The sequence below is a fragment of the Vitis vinifera genome, chromosome 13 (assembly GCF_030704535.1).
Source record: "Vitis vinifera cultivar Pinot Noir 40024 chromosome 13, ASM3070453v1".
NCBI classification, from domain to species: domain Eukaryota; kingdom Viridiplantae; phylum Streptophyta; class Magnoliopsida; order Vitales; family Vitaceae; genus Vitis; species Vitis vinifera.
Window position 1 is genome coordinate 24275683 of NC_081817.1, and position 14969 is coordinate 24290651.

Genomic DNA, 14969 nt, shown 5'->3' on the forward strand with positions numbered 1-14969 from the left:
GAACTTTGAAGTTAGGAAATTAGGAAAACCCACGCAACACCCGACCTATAAACTCTGAAATTTGGGGACCACTTGAGGGATGAAGATAACCACATAATTGGATGGTCTAAGGGTCACCAAGGAAGACCCGATGCTTGGGAGAGGTTGAGTTCAAGTTTACCTTAAGGTAGTACCTAGGGTCCCTTAAGGAAGTACCTCAAGGCCACTAAGGTAGTACCTAAGGGCCCTTAAGGTAGTACCTAAGCTACAGTCCCAAGAAACCATTGGTGGACCACTTGGAGAATGAAGAGAACCACATAATTGGATGGTCTAAGAGTCACCAAGGAAGACTCGAGGCTTTGGAGAGGTTGAGTTGAAGTTTAACTTAAGGTAGTACCTAGGGTCCCTTAAGGTAGTACCTTAAGGCCACTAAGGTAGTACGTAAGGGCCCTTAAGGTAGTACCTAAGCTATAGTCCCAAGAAACCATTGGTGGAGCACTTGAGGGATGAAGAGAACCACATAATTGAATGGTCTAAGGGTCACCAAGGAAGACCCGATGCTTGTGAGAGGTTGAGTTCAAGTTTAACTTAAGGTAGTACCTAGGGTCCCTTAAGGTAGTACCTCAAGGCTACTAAGGTAGTACCTAAGGGCTCTTAAGGTAGTACCTAAGCTACAGTCCCGAGAAACCATTGGTGGATCATTTCAACACTGAAGAGAACCACATGATGGGATGGTGTAAGGGTCACAAAGGAAGACCCGAGGCTTAGGAGAGGTTACCTTAAGGTAGTACCTAGGGTCCCTTATGGTTGAGCATCTTAGAATCTCTCTTTGTTAGTTTTTCCCAATTTATAATTGCAGTACAACTCAAGAAGGGGGGAGAAAAGATAGATTTCACCAACAAAACCAACACACCTTCCAATGCATTATGCAGGCGTGTTAAGGGGTGAACCCGCCATTGAAGATCACTTTCCCTAGATATTACCCATTTCAATCAAGAATCAACCAGGGTTCTTTCCCTCTCACCAAGACACCCAAATCCAAGCATACGAGGGCACTTGCAGCATGTAGTCTTCTCCACCAAGAAATCTTGAGGTTGTTCAAGATGATATAGGCTCGTACAGGTATGATAACCATGGGTGCTTAAAAGCATAACTTCCCGTGGTGACATGGAGAGGAAGATGGTTGCTGACATGGGAGGCTAAAAGCATAACTTCCCGTAGTGACATGAAGAGGAAGATGGCTGCTGGCATGGGAGGCTGAAGGGGTAATTCTGGAAATGAATTTATAAACAGTGGAGACTGCATAGAAAGGATATTTTTTGGGCCAACAGTGGACATATTTTGGATTACGGAGAGTTGGGTTCCTAAAAAGCTATTAAGTCCAAATTGGTGGGCCAAAACACAACTTTCCCTTGATAATAAAGGAAAATATTTTTCTTTCCAAATTTTTTTTAGGGTTAGGGCTAATCACATGCCAACCAATTTTTTTGGGAATGGTGCCTTTCTATACACTCAAAAAAAAAAAATCATAAAATGAAAACTAAAATTTATAAAATAAAATTTTCGTAATAATCTAAAAATAATTAGCATTTCAATATTATTTTTGAAAACTCAAATTCATAAAATACAAATTTCATACTATAATTTAAAAATAATTAGTATTTCATATATTTTATTTTAATTAAATACAGTATATTTAACCATCACATACCATCTTATAATGATATATGTATTACCTTTGATGATATTAAATGCACTATATTTTATTTAGTGAATATATAGAACTTGAATTATTTTTAATTTTTTTTATTTTATGATTAATTTTATATGAGTGTATGAAAACTAATTTTAATTTTTTTTTTACATATAAAATATGATTTATATACAATGAGTGATTGTATTTTTTCTAGGGAGAATTATGTTTTCAACCCACTTAGGTTTGATAATTAAGGTAAGGTTCTCCAACTACCCATAATTGATTACAATGATATGAGATAGTAATTGACTAAAATACCCTTTGACTCATTTTTGTCTTTATTCTACCCCTCCTCACATGCCACTACTAGCAAATTCTCTTTTATTTAGCCATTTTTAATTTTTTTGTTATTTTTTTAAACTCTTTCATAAATAATTGAAAAATCAATATTATTTTCTATTTTTAAATTATAAATAAACAAAAATTATACTAATGATTCAAATACTATTTTGGAAAATACATTTTAAAAAAATATTAATTTAAATAAATAAAAGTTATATTTTACATTTTAGAAATAAATAATTTAATGATTAAAACACTATTTAAAATAAATATATTCACTATTTTCTTTTGTTTTATACTAAAAAGTATTTTAAAGTTTTTTTTTACTATTATAAAATAAAAAGTTTTTTTTTTAATCTTCTTTCTTCCTTATTTTAATAACTTTTTTAGCATGACTTTTAATAATAAGTTATATGAAATGTTGCAAATTTGTTTACTAAATATTTTTTTAATGATTTGAATTACTTGAAAATTTATTAAAATAAGAAAAATAAAAAGAAAGAAAAATGATGGATGAATAGTTTTTATTTTAGATACCCAATTAAAATGTTAAGGTATATTTACTCATTTTAGATTAAGGGTCTCCAACGGGCCGGGCCACTGAGCCCGTTGACTAGTCAACAGGCCGGGCCCTTCCTATATCTAAGGCCCGCGAGCCGGCCCGTGGGCCCTCAAGTTGGGCGGGCTGGCGGGCGGGCCGAGGTAAAAATTAAAATAATTTTTAATTTTGAAGGGAATGGGATTCGAACCCTTGGAGCTAGCCACCAACTGAGCTAGCCCTCTTTTGTGTAACTATTTTGCATTAATTATATATATATATTAGAAATGTTATATGATTTTTGAAAAAAAATAAAAGTGAGTTGGTTGTTCAACGGTTACATGACCGTTGAACATGCCACTCATAATTCAATTTCAAATATATGACCGTTAAACGGTCTTGAAATTTAAAAAAAAAAAATTAAATCCTAATATTTAAATCCCTATAAATATTAAATATCCTCAATTTTTTTCTATTCTCTCAACTCTTAAGCTCTCTCCTATTCCACAATATTTCCGATTATTGCATTTTGTCTCAAATTATTCAATATTATTGGTGGTGAAAAACAAGCATTGGTGGTTCAAATAGTTCAAATTTGAAGGAATTTCTGCTTCGGTTTTCCAATTTAGTAACATACTTCACATTTTCTTTTATTTATTTGTTACATTTTAATTTTACATTTATTATTTTTAGCATAATATTTTATCAATAATTATAATTATGGCAAGTGGTTCTTGTTCTTCATCTAATGCATGTGATAGCAAAAAATTTACTTCAAATATATGAAATTTTTTTGATAGAATAGAAATAAATTTAGAAAATAATAAAAAATAAATAAAAGCAAAATGTAAAATTTGTAACAAACTTCTTAGTGGTGGCTCAAATGCAAGTACAAGTCATTTAAAAAGACATCATGAAAATTGTAAAATTAAAAATAATGTAGATATTAGAAATTATATGCAATTAGGTAAAGATGAAAGTGAAAATTTAAAAACATTTTCTTATGATGAATCTTATTGTCGTGAAGAAATGATTGGTTATATAATAAGAGCAGAACAACCTTTCAATTTCACTAGTTCGCCATCACCGCCAAGAGATAATGATTAAAATATTTTACTAAATGTATGTCATATTTTTATTTTTATTTTTATGGTTGAAAAGTACAAATGATTGACAAATAAGTAGGTGTCAACCTAGTTGGGATGTATTTATTTTATAGTAATGTAAACTTTTCCCACATTTTCAAATGTAATGTATACATTTAATGAATAAAATAGTTAATAATGAATATTTTTATTAATGTAACATTTTCTATTTCTTGAATATTTTTTTAATATATATATATATATATATATATATATATTTTAAAGTGGCGGGCCTAATTTGGGGCCTGTGGCCCGACCCATCCAGAAATGGGCTCGGGCCAGGCTTGGGCCGCGGGCTTTTTGGAGACCCTTATTTTAGATGAAAACAAGTAGTTAAAAATTATATAGATTATATTTGAGTTTGGTTTGAAAATATTTTTCTAGTTTTTATTTTTTATTTATTTTTTAAAATAATTTTTATTTTTATATTGTCTCTTTTTGAAAATACATTTAATTAAAAAATGAAAACCTTGTTTAGTATTATTTTTTTATATGAAATTAATAAAAAGAATTAAATTTCATTTATTTTTTTATTGTGTTATTGTACAATAGTATTACACTAACCGTACAAGGAAAATGTAATAAGTGTACAAGGGTATATAAGACTACTCTTTATGAAAGATTTCAATCGATTCTAAACCATTCTTTTATTTTTCTTATCATCCACGAATTGTACACATATGTTATGCACTTTATTTAATTCTCATATGGAAATTCCAATAACTTTTACAATAATGATATTTGGGGAAAAAAATTTGATCCTAAGTCATCCATCATTTTCTCAACTAAACCATTGGAAATATAATTAAACACATGAAAATTTCAATACTTTCCTCATATTTAAGGAAAAAAAATTGATCCTAAGTCATCCACCATTTTCTCGACTAAACCATTGGAAATATAATTAAACACACATGTCCAATATTTTCCCTAAATGATATTTGGGGAAAAAAATTTGATCATAAATCATCCACAATTTTCTCAACTAAACCATTGGAAATATGATTAAACACACTATATGGACACATAATTTACAAGGGATATGAAATTTGTGCCATTGTACAAGGGTATTACACTAACTGTACAAGGGAAATGTACTAAGTGTACAAGAGCATACAAGACCATCATTTGTAAAAGATTTCAATTGATTTTGAACAACTCCTTTATTTTTCTTGTCACTCAAGGGTCGTACATTTATGTCATGCACTTTGTTTAACTTTCACATGAAAATTTCAATATTTTCCGCAATAATAATATTCAGGGAATTTTTTTTTACCCTAAGTCATCCATCATTTTTTCAACCAAATCATTGAAAATATAGTTAACACATCTGCATGGACACATAATTTAGGAAGGATATGAAATTTGTGCCACTATATAAGAGTATTACACTAATTGTATAAGGGAAATGTGTCAAGTATACAATGGTGTACAAAATTCCTAATAGGTTTTGTACGATTTTTAAACAACTTGAGTTTGATATTAAGATAATTATTGATAGAATTTTTTTTTTTTTTTACCAAACTATGCCATTAACACCTTCCCACAAAAATTAATACATAGGAAATAAAATTAAAATCAATCATGTTTGAATTGTTCATTATAAGTAAACTAAATGAAATATATATTTTTACTATTTTGTTTTTATAAACATAATTTCATTGTTATCAATAGAGATTAAAAATTATATTAAAATGGAATTAAAATAAACAAAAATTATTTTCGTAACATTTTTATTTTTTTAAATCATTAATTTAAATTATGAAATTAGTTTTAAAATTAAAAATATTTATTGTAATTAGAGGTTTGAAGATTTCATGATTTTTATCTTATTACTTTTAAAAAATCGCTTTAATAAGAAAATATTATTTTAATAGTTTTCAATATTTAAATCTTTATTTAAAAATATTTAGGATTAGTGTGGGAAACAATTAGGTAATTTTGGAATTGAAAAATTTTGAATATCTTGAAGACTTTAATTATGCCCATTACTAGAAATATTGTCTTCTTATATATATGCATGTGAGTGTTTACATTATTTCTAAAATAATATGAGAAATAATAAACATCATAGGTCTAATTTGCAAGTTAGAAATAATAATAATAATAATAATAATAATAATATTTTATAAGGTATTTAAAAATTATTTAATATATATGAGAAATAATATACAACATGTTTATTATTTTGTAAGTAAGAAACAAAAAAAAAAATTGCTAAGGTATTTAAAAATTATTTATTATATATATTATATAAGTTTTAAAAAAAATAAAATTTGATGTCTAATTTGCAAGTTAGAACAAATAAAGAATATTAATATTTTACGAGGTTGTAGACCCCTCCTTGCAAGACCAAGGGGATTATTTTTATTTTGGCTGCCACCACTCGAGAGAAGGGTGTTTTTTTCTTTTTTTGGTAGGATGGGGGGACCCCTTTTCTAAAGAGGGAACAGCTTCATAGACACGACAAGAGACGTGGGCAGTGAGGAGAGTAGTTGCAAGCCCATGCTTGCTGACGTGATGAACAGGAAATGGAGGGTTGGCTTGCTGAAGAAGACACCAACAGAGGAATGAAAAGGGGGACATTTTTTGAGGGAGGGGTGATCGCCGTTTGAGTTGAAGGGGGTTCTGGGAGCTCGGGAGGGAGACGCAGGCTAGAGGAGTTTCTTTTTCTCGGAGAGGAGGCTAAACAGAGGTGGAGGTTTTGTGAGATCCAAATATTTTTGCTCGAGGGAGCATCCAGGTAAGCTCATCATGTATCCTTTGCTTTATTTTTTTACCACTACTGTTTTCTCTTTCTCCTAGAGTTGTTCGAGTTCCGCTTTTATGCTTGTTTAGGAATAACAAGATTTATATTTGAGTAGCATCAATTTCTGGTTTCTTCATATGCTTGCTGATCGTTTCATTCATGATCCCTCTTAGTATTGTTTTTAACCTGGAGAAGTTTTGTTGCTTCATTTTGCTCTATGTGGAGATGTTAATTGTTGTTGTCTCGTTTGAACTGTTTTGCTACCCGCCGCCACCTTTTCTCACTCCTTGTGCGCATGAAACCCACTGCCCGTTTCCCCATTGCCATCCACCATGCCCATCAACCTATCCCTCATGCATTCCCATTGCTCTCATACCCATCCATAGCTCTCATACACACCTCCATTTCTTCTTGAACGTCACCAAACCCATTCCCTCTCACTATTCGGTGCATATTCCCCCCCATGCATGTCGCCACCTTTCTCTCTCTACACCACGTTCTTCATGCCCACTTCCTATCCACATGCATGAAGCCATGCATGCCACCACCCTTCTATGCCCACCTTACCCATGCATGTCGCCACCTTTCTCTCACTAGCTCGTTCCATGTCACTCATCCCATGCATACACCCATAGCCATCAAACCCATTGTTTCATACCCATTTCCCTTCCCATCACCCTTTCTCTCACTAGCTCGTTCCATATCACTCATCCCATGCATGCACCCATAGCCATCAAACCCATTGTTTCATACCCATTTTCCTTCCCATCACCCTTTCTCTCACTAGCTCGTTCCATATCACTCATCCCATGCATGCACCCATAGCCATCACCCCTCATACCCATGCAAACCATCCCTTTTCATACCCGGCTGCCCACCATACCCATGCCATGCTCATCCCCATAGGAATCCCAAAGCCACCCACCTACATGCATGGGAATCGTGCATGCATGGCCACCCCCCATGGTTGCCATTCATCAACACATACCCATGCTAACCTCCATACCCGTATCCTCCATGCCCTCATGTATATCACCACCCTCCCATGCATAACTATCCTCCACTTACCCATTTTTCTTCTTCTTACCACCTTTCTCTCTCTACACCACATACCCTTCATGCACTGTTTTCTCTCTCTACACCACCACCACTACCAACCCTCATTTTCTCACTAACTCACTCACTTTCTACTCCCTACCCGGTTATCTCTCTACACCACATACCCATTTTCCAAATACCCATCAACCCACCTTTGCATGGCCACCTTTCTTGGCCCACTTCCAAAGCCCACTAAACTTATTTTCTTGCACGATGGATTGGAGAAGCCCAAGGCCCGTGAGTGCATTTTGAAGGCCTTTCTCCATTTTAGGGTCATCTCAAAGTGCATTTTGAAGCCCAGGCCCATGAGCATCATTTTAAATTTTCTCTCCACCTTGGCCCATTCCTAAATGCTCCCATTTGCTTGGTTATCACCCTTGGCCCATTTCCAAAGCCCTCAAATTTTAAAAGTTGATTTATGGAAATCTAGCACCCAAATAATTTTATCTTACAAGTTTTCATCTTTAAATAATCCTTTAAAAATTACGATTTCCAAATTAAATTCCCAATTTCTAAAATTCCAATTTTCCAATTTTCAAATTTAATTTCCAATTTCAAAAAATTCACTATTTACGTTCATCTATTTAATTATTGTTTTCATTATTATTATTATTATTATTCCACTTATTTATTTATTTATTTATTGTTATTAATATTATTATCATCATCATTTTAGTTATTTATCTTTAGAAAAATTCCACCTTCAAATAATTTCCAAAATTCCAATTTATGTAATTTAATTTTCATGATTTCTAATTCTTAAATAATTTCCTATTCTAATTTCTTTCAAAATTTAATTTCTAAAGTCCCATTTTTCATAATTTAACTTTCATAGTTTCTACTTCCCAAATAATTTTCAAAATTATGTTTTCATTCGAATTTAATCCCTAAAATTCCAATTCTTAAATTTAATTTCTAAAAATCCAATTTTCAAAATAATCTCTAAGACTCTGATTTTCAAAGCGAATTTCAAAAATCCAGTTTTCACTCGAACAGTTTTAATTCCACTTTGGTTTTCAAATAATCTTATTTTTCTCTTAACTTTATATAAGCATGAATATCATTTTCATAATTTCAGAACAATGGAATTTGTGAGATTAATTCATGCAAGATCAATCGGGCTTTGGTGGGGGCCCCCACATACGTGATTTTATGATTGATTGTTTTGTTTGTCACGCACGATTTATTTATCCTGCTCTCCGACATGTATGCTATTATTTCTTAATTGTGCACTAACCTCTCTCTTGATAGCGCATGGTGGCTCGTCGCCCAGGTACGCACCTACTTTCACTCTGGTAATTGTCCAAGCATATTTTGATTCTCACGTGTGGATGATTTATTCCGGGTATTCATTGTTTTCCTCATCATTTGCCATGATTGCTTCATTTTATTAGTAGAGACCCGACTTTAGGGGCTTAGAGGGGTGTTACGGTCTTTACCGTACCTTCCCAATCAGTAACCTGACCCCCGAATCCGATCCGGTTTTTCACAGACCACCTTTTCCAAAATAAGGAGTCACACTTAGGGTTTTTCTTTCTTATTTTGTTTATCCTTTAAAAATAAAACAAAAATAAGTGGCGACTCCAAGTCATTTTCTTAATAATCAATTAAAATCAATTTTTCAAATAAAAATCGAGCTCGCCATCGAGTGGGAAACGCATGAGCCGAAATGCGGGGTCCACAGAGGTGTTTAAAAATTGTTTAATATATATGAGAAATAATATAAGTTTGAAGGGACAACATCATAAGTGACTAGGCCCCATAAATTTGAAAGGAGGCATGTGGGTGTGAGAATTTCTCACACCGGTTTAATTTTTAATTTTTATTAATTATATTAAGAATAAAAATATTTAATAAATAAGTAAAAGATTATAATTTTTATAACTTATTTTCTAGAAAATATTTTTTTATTATTTTATATGTATTAAAATGGAAAAATAAAAAACTTTAAATCAATAAAACCTTTATAAAATAATACTAATATGATTGAGAGAAATTATTATTTTAATAGAGTTATTTATTTATTAATAAATGAATAAATTACTAATGTATTGATAAGTGAATATTTATCTATATATACTAATACTACGTATAAAAGAATGAATTGTTGGTTATGAATAACTATATAATTATTTAAATGAAGTATTTACTAATTTATAAATTAGTATATATTTATTTAAATCATATGTTATTTAATTATTGATAAAACTAAAATTCATTTAAATATTTGATATTTTATAAAATATTTTTTTTTACTAGTAGTTTTGTTATTGTTTTGATTCTAAGAGTTTTTCAAATATTTAGATTTTTAGATTTAATAAAACATTAATTAATTGAAGTAGTTTATTACAAATGTCATTAAGGCAATATTGATCCCACCCCAACCCAACCCAATGACAAAAGGGAGTTTTTACCAATTTGTTGAGTCAAAAGCTTTAATGTAAACAAGGTTAATCCAAAAATACAAAGATAAAACAATAAACACAATGATATACAAGGTTGTAATGTGGTTCAACTAGTCATGCCTACATCCATAGATAAAGGAAATTTTTTTCACTATACAATATAGAACATTAAAGAGGGTAGAACCAAATGCAAATATTGGGTTTCCAAAATATCTTATGTTTTTCTACTTCTTGTATCCATACTCTAAACCACAAGACTTCTTGCACCACCGGATATCTCCGGTTCTTCCTCATATCTCTATCCTCCTCGTATAGTCTCTACAAGCCCATCTTCATCTCATAACTTTTTCCCCGCATGACCTAAAATATTTATAGAGATATTGCTAATAACTTTCTTTATTCTATAAGGAAATGTAATATTACAATGATATATCAACTAAGGAGATATTCTACACAATATTTCTTATAAAAAGAAATCTATACTAATTAGGAAATTGCGATACTGTCCAACACTATATTGGAGTCAAACCATCCCAACTCATATGTTTTTGTTGTTGGGTTGAGTCTTATCAAGCAAGTCAAGTACTCTTTTTTAAAATTTATCAAAATGAGTCTTTCATAATTAATAACAAACATATTATATAAGCGTGAAAAGGCTGGTCATTGCAGGATCTTTAAAGGACAAAGATGGTGGGAAATGCATAAATAGGCTTTTCACATATGAATCAATTTTACATTGAATTTTATTTTTCCATCACATAAATGGAAGCAGAGATCACCTCACTATTAAAGTTCTCCCATAGTGTCATTCACATTAGAACTCTTATTATCCTTGAGTTGCTAGTGAGAATCGATGTAAATGTAGATCCACTAACACCTAAAGATGAAAATATCAGTAATCACGGATATATCAGTACTTGGATTTTATGGATATATCGGAGATATATCGGCGGATATTTTGACACAAAATATTAATAGACCAAAAATTGATCAAAACTTATGAAAATGTAAGAAAAAACTCTTAAAAATGAAATTAAAATTATAATAGACATTTTAAAGTTGTTTTGTTGAAGAAATTGATATATGTATGATATGATTTGCAATATTAAATTTAATTATATAGAGTCAGTTGATAAGAAATGTGAATTTTGTAAATGTATACTCATTATGAAGTTAAATTATTACAAATATACTAATTATGTGATTCACATATATTACTATGTTAAGTTAATTTACTTACCTCTATTTAAAATTTATTAATTAATTGTAAAAATGTATTAATTTAAATTTAATACTATACTAATTTAAAAATGTACTAAGTTAATTTATTCTCAATATACTATTATTACACTTGAAAATAAAAAATAAAATAAAATTATTAATTTAAAACTAAATTATTGCAAAAAAAAATGATAATTATATGACAATAATATATGTGTTTCAATGTTGTCCTTAAAAGGTGTGGGTAAGGTAGTTATGGTTGATTATCAATAAATCTTTTAATCATCAATTTGTTTTCAAAAAGATAGTAAATTATGTGTCAAAGTGATGAGCTTCCTAATGAAAAAAGAATATAAATTTGAAGCAATAAATAAATAGCATCTCTTATCTTCTATGCTTTTGTGGTACATTTCATTTTCTTTAGTGTTTTTAATTGACGATGAGACCTTTATTTTCCTTAAAATATACTTATTATATGATTTTTTTTATTTTTATCATTCATATTTCTCAATCAATTCATTATGACATTCACATTCCAAATTTAAAAAAAAAAAAAAAAAAACCTATAATTGTCACAACCCAGGATTTGAAATAATGATTTAACATAAAAATTCAAGTGTAATCCATTATTTAAGCACTTTGAACTATAAATTAATAGATAATTAAATAACATTATAATATAATATACTAGATCATTTATTTTCATGTTTAAGAATTTTCATTCTAGTGTAGAGGGGAAACTAGCAAAATCTATTTTCTTTTTATTGAATTATTTAATCATTATATACCTTTTTTTTTAAAATAATAATCATATTAACTTTATTTTATAATTTTTCAATTTAATTTTTTTATATTAATAATATTCATAATAATTTTATATTAGTGAACAAATCACTTGCTGCTCATTATAAAAAAAAAAAAAAAAAAATCCAACTTTCTCTTATAAAAAGGTAAACATAAAAAAAAAAAAAAAAGTTTCTTCCCTATCTTGAGCATTGACCAACATTATCCAAACGTCTTTACTAAAACTTAACATATCATATCTATGAGGAACATCATCACTTAGAAGTTCAAAAATGTTAAGATATGTTTGGTTCCCAAGAAAATAAAAGGAAAATGCAAGGAAAAGAAAGTAGAAGGAAAGAAAATAAAAAATAGCGTCAAAGTCAATAAATTATTTTTTATGTTACTTCAAACTCATTTCACTCATTTTAACTTTTGGATATAAAAATTAAATAATTTGAAAATGCATGAATTTCTACCTAGTTTTAATTATATTTGATTTTCATTGGTATTTTTCATAATACAATCAAATATGAGAAAATCATTTTTCTTAACAATTTTTTCTTTTCTATGCTTTTTAAAAACTAAACATAACTTTAAAGTCTGGATTATTTATTCTAAGGCACTATAAGATTTAAAGAGATGCAAAAATTCTAGCTTGTTTGATTTTTAGCCAGAGAAAGTCCAAATTAATTTGGATGCCAAGCATAAAAAACGTATTTGTGCTAACAAGTGAAGAATAGTTTGTTACAACTCTTAAAACTTCTTGAAAGACATCTATTTTTAACTATTTCACTATGAGCTATAATTCTATTCTCATGTTTTAACTTTAAAAAGTACTCACATACTAATGATGGTTCTAGATGAGGACAAGCTCAATTATATATATATCTAAGATTTTGTAGTTGCCTTCTCTATTAATCTTTATGAAATGTAGGTCATATTCTTGCCACTCATGAATCTAACATTATTTATCCATTTTCGTTCATAAGCTATTTCTTCATTTAATGCTTATTGTTATTTCTTTTAGATAGGTTGAATTAAATTGTTACTGCTAGATCCACTTTGTGAGGACTATGTTTTCATCTATAGGAATCCAAGGGTTGCATAAACTTCCCATATTTCTATTTTTAAGATCAAAAGCTTTATATAAAAGCAATCATGTCTCTAAAAATCGCTTTTAAAAAGTACCATAACTTTTTAAAACCAGTTTAAAACTACTACTTTTTCTTCTTAAGTCTTTAAGAGTTTTGTATTTTATATAAAAGTTATTACAATTTCTTATTTTAAAAGCAAAAAACAAGTAATATATGTAAACAACGGCTAAGATAATAATGAATCATGATGACTATTGAAAATTGGTAGAGTTCAATTGACAAGTACTATGTTCTAATATGAATTGGTATGTTACTTTTGATTCTCATCACACTATATTTATTACAAATGTCAATAAGGCAATGCTGATCCCACCCCAACCCAATAGAAAAAGGGAGTTTCTATATGTTGTGCGAGCAGAAGCTCTAATACCAGTTTGTTGTGCCAACATAAGCTTTAATGTAAACAAGGTTAATCAAAAAACACAAAGATAAAACAATCAACACAATGATACACAAGGTTGTAATGTGGTTCAACTAGTCATGCCTACATCCACGGATGAAGGAAGAATTTGATACTATATAATAGAGAGCATTATAGAGGGCAGGACTAGATACAAATATTGGGTTTCCGAAACATCTTATGTTTCCCCACTTCTTGTATCCGCACCCTTAACCACAAGCCTTCTTGCACCACCGGATATCTCTCATTCTTCCTCATATCTCTATCCTCTTCGTATAGTATCTACAAACTCATCTTCATCTTATAACTTTTTCCCCTTATGATCTAGAATATTTATAGAGATATTCCTAATAATTTTCCTTATTTTATAAGGAAATGTAATATTATAATGATATATCAACTAAGGAGATATTCTATACAATATTTCTTATAAAAAGGAATCCATACTAATTACTGTCCAACACTATATTGGAGCCAAACCATCCCAACTCATATGTTTTTGTTGTTGGGTTGAGTCTTATCAAGCAAGTCAGGTACTTTTTAAAAATTTTTTTTTTATCAAAATGAGTCTTTCATAATTAATAACAAATATATTATATAAGTGCAAAAAGGTTGGTCATAGTTGCATGATCTTTAAAGGACAAAGATGGTGGGAAATGTATAAATAGGCTTTTCACATATGAATCAATTTTCCATCACATAAATGGAAGCAAAGATCATCCCACTATTAAGGTACTCCCATAGTGCCATTCACATCAAAACTCTTATTATCCTAAAACCCAGTTTCTACTCGAAGCTATTGTAGTTTTTGATACATGTAGAAAGAAAATGAAAAAAGGTTCATTTCAAAACTCATCAGCTATAAATGCAACCTTTTAACACAAATTAAAGGGTTCTAAATCAAAATATGCACTACTCGAGGTTTTTCCATTTTCTACTTTTTATCTTTGAATTTTTAAAGGGTTCTTACAATTGCTTGCTTGATTTAGAACCCAAGAGATATGGTGTTGGAAGTCTATCATTATTATTTGTCCTTCGTGGGCAATGAGAGAAGATTTAAGAATTGTGCAGCAAAAATGAAACCAGTGTGGAATATTTGTTATCCCCATTTACTATTATTTTTTTGGTTTGAAGAGAGAAAACAAAAGCAAAGGCCAAAAGATGTGGGTATGGATATTGTCATTGGTTAATGCCACATTTTTATAATCATTCAGCTCTAGTGGAATGGTTGGATTTATCATTGAATTCTTAATGGGCACTTTTTATTTTTATATTTTTATATATATATATTTTTTCTCATTGAATTTGCATAGTATTACACTGTTTGGGCATATGGATAACAGATTCCTCTTAAGAAAAATACAGAAAAACCCAATACTATTTAGAGTGTGGAAAGAAGCTGATGGCCCTAAAAACAGGGTACCTGAACCAATTCTAGTTAAACAAATACCCACTC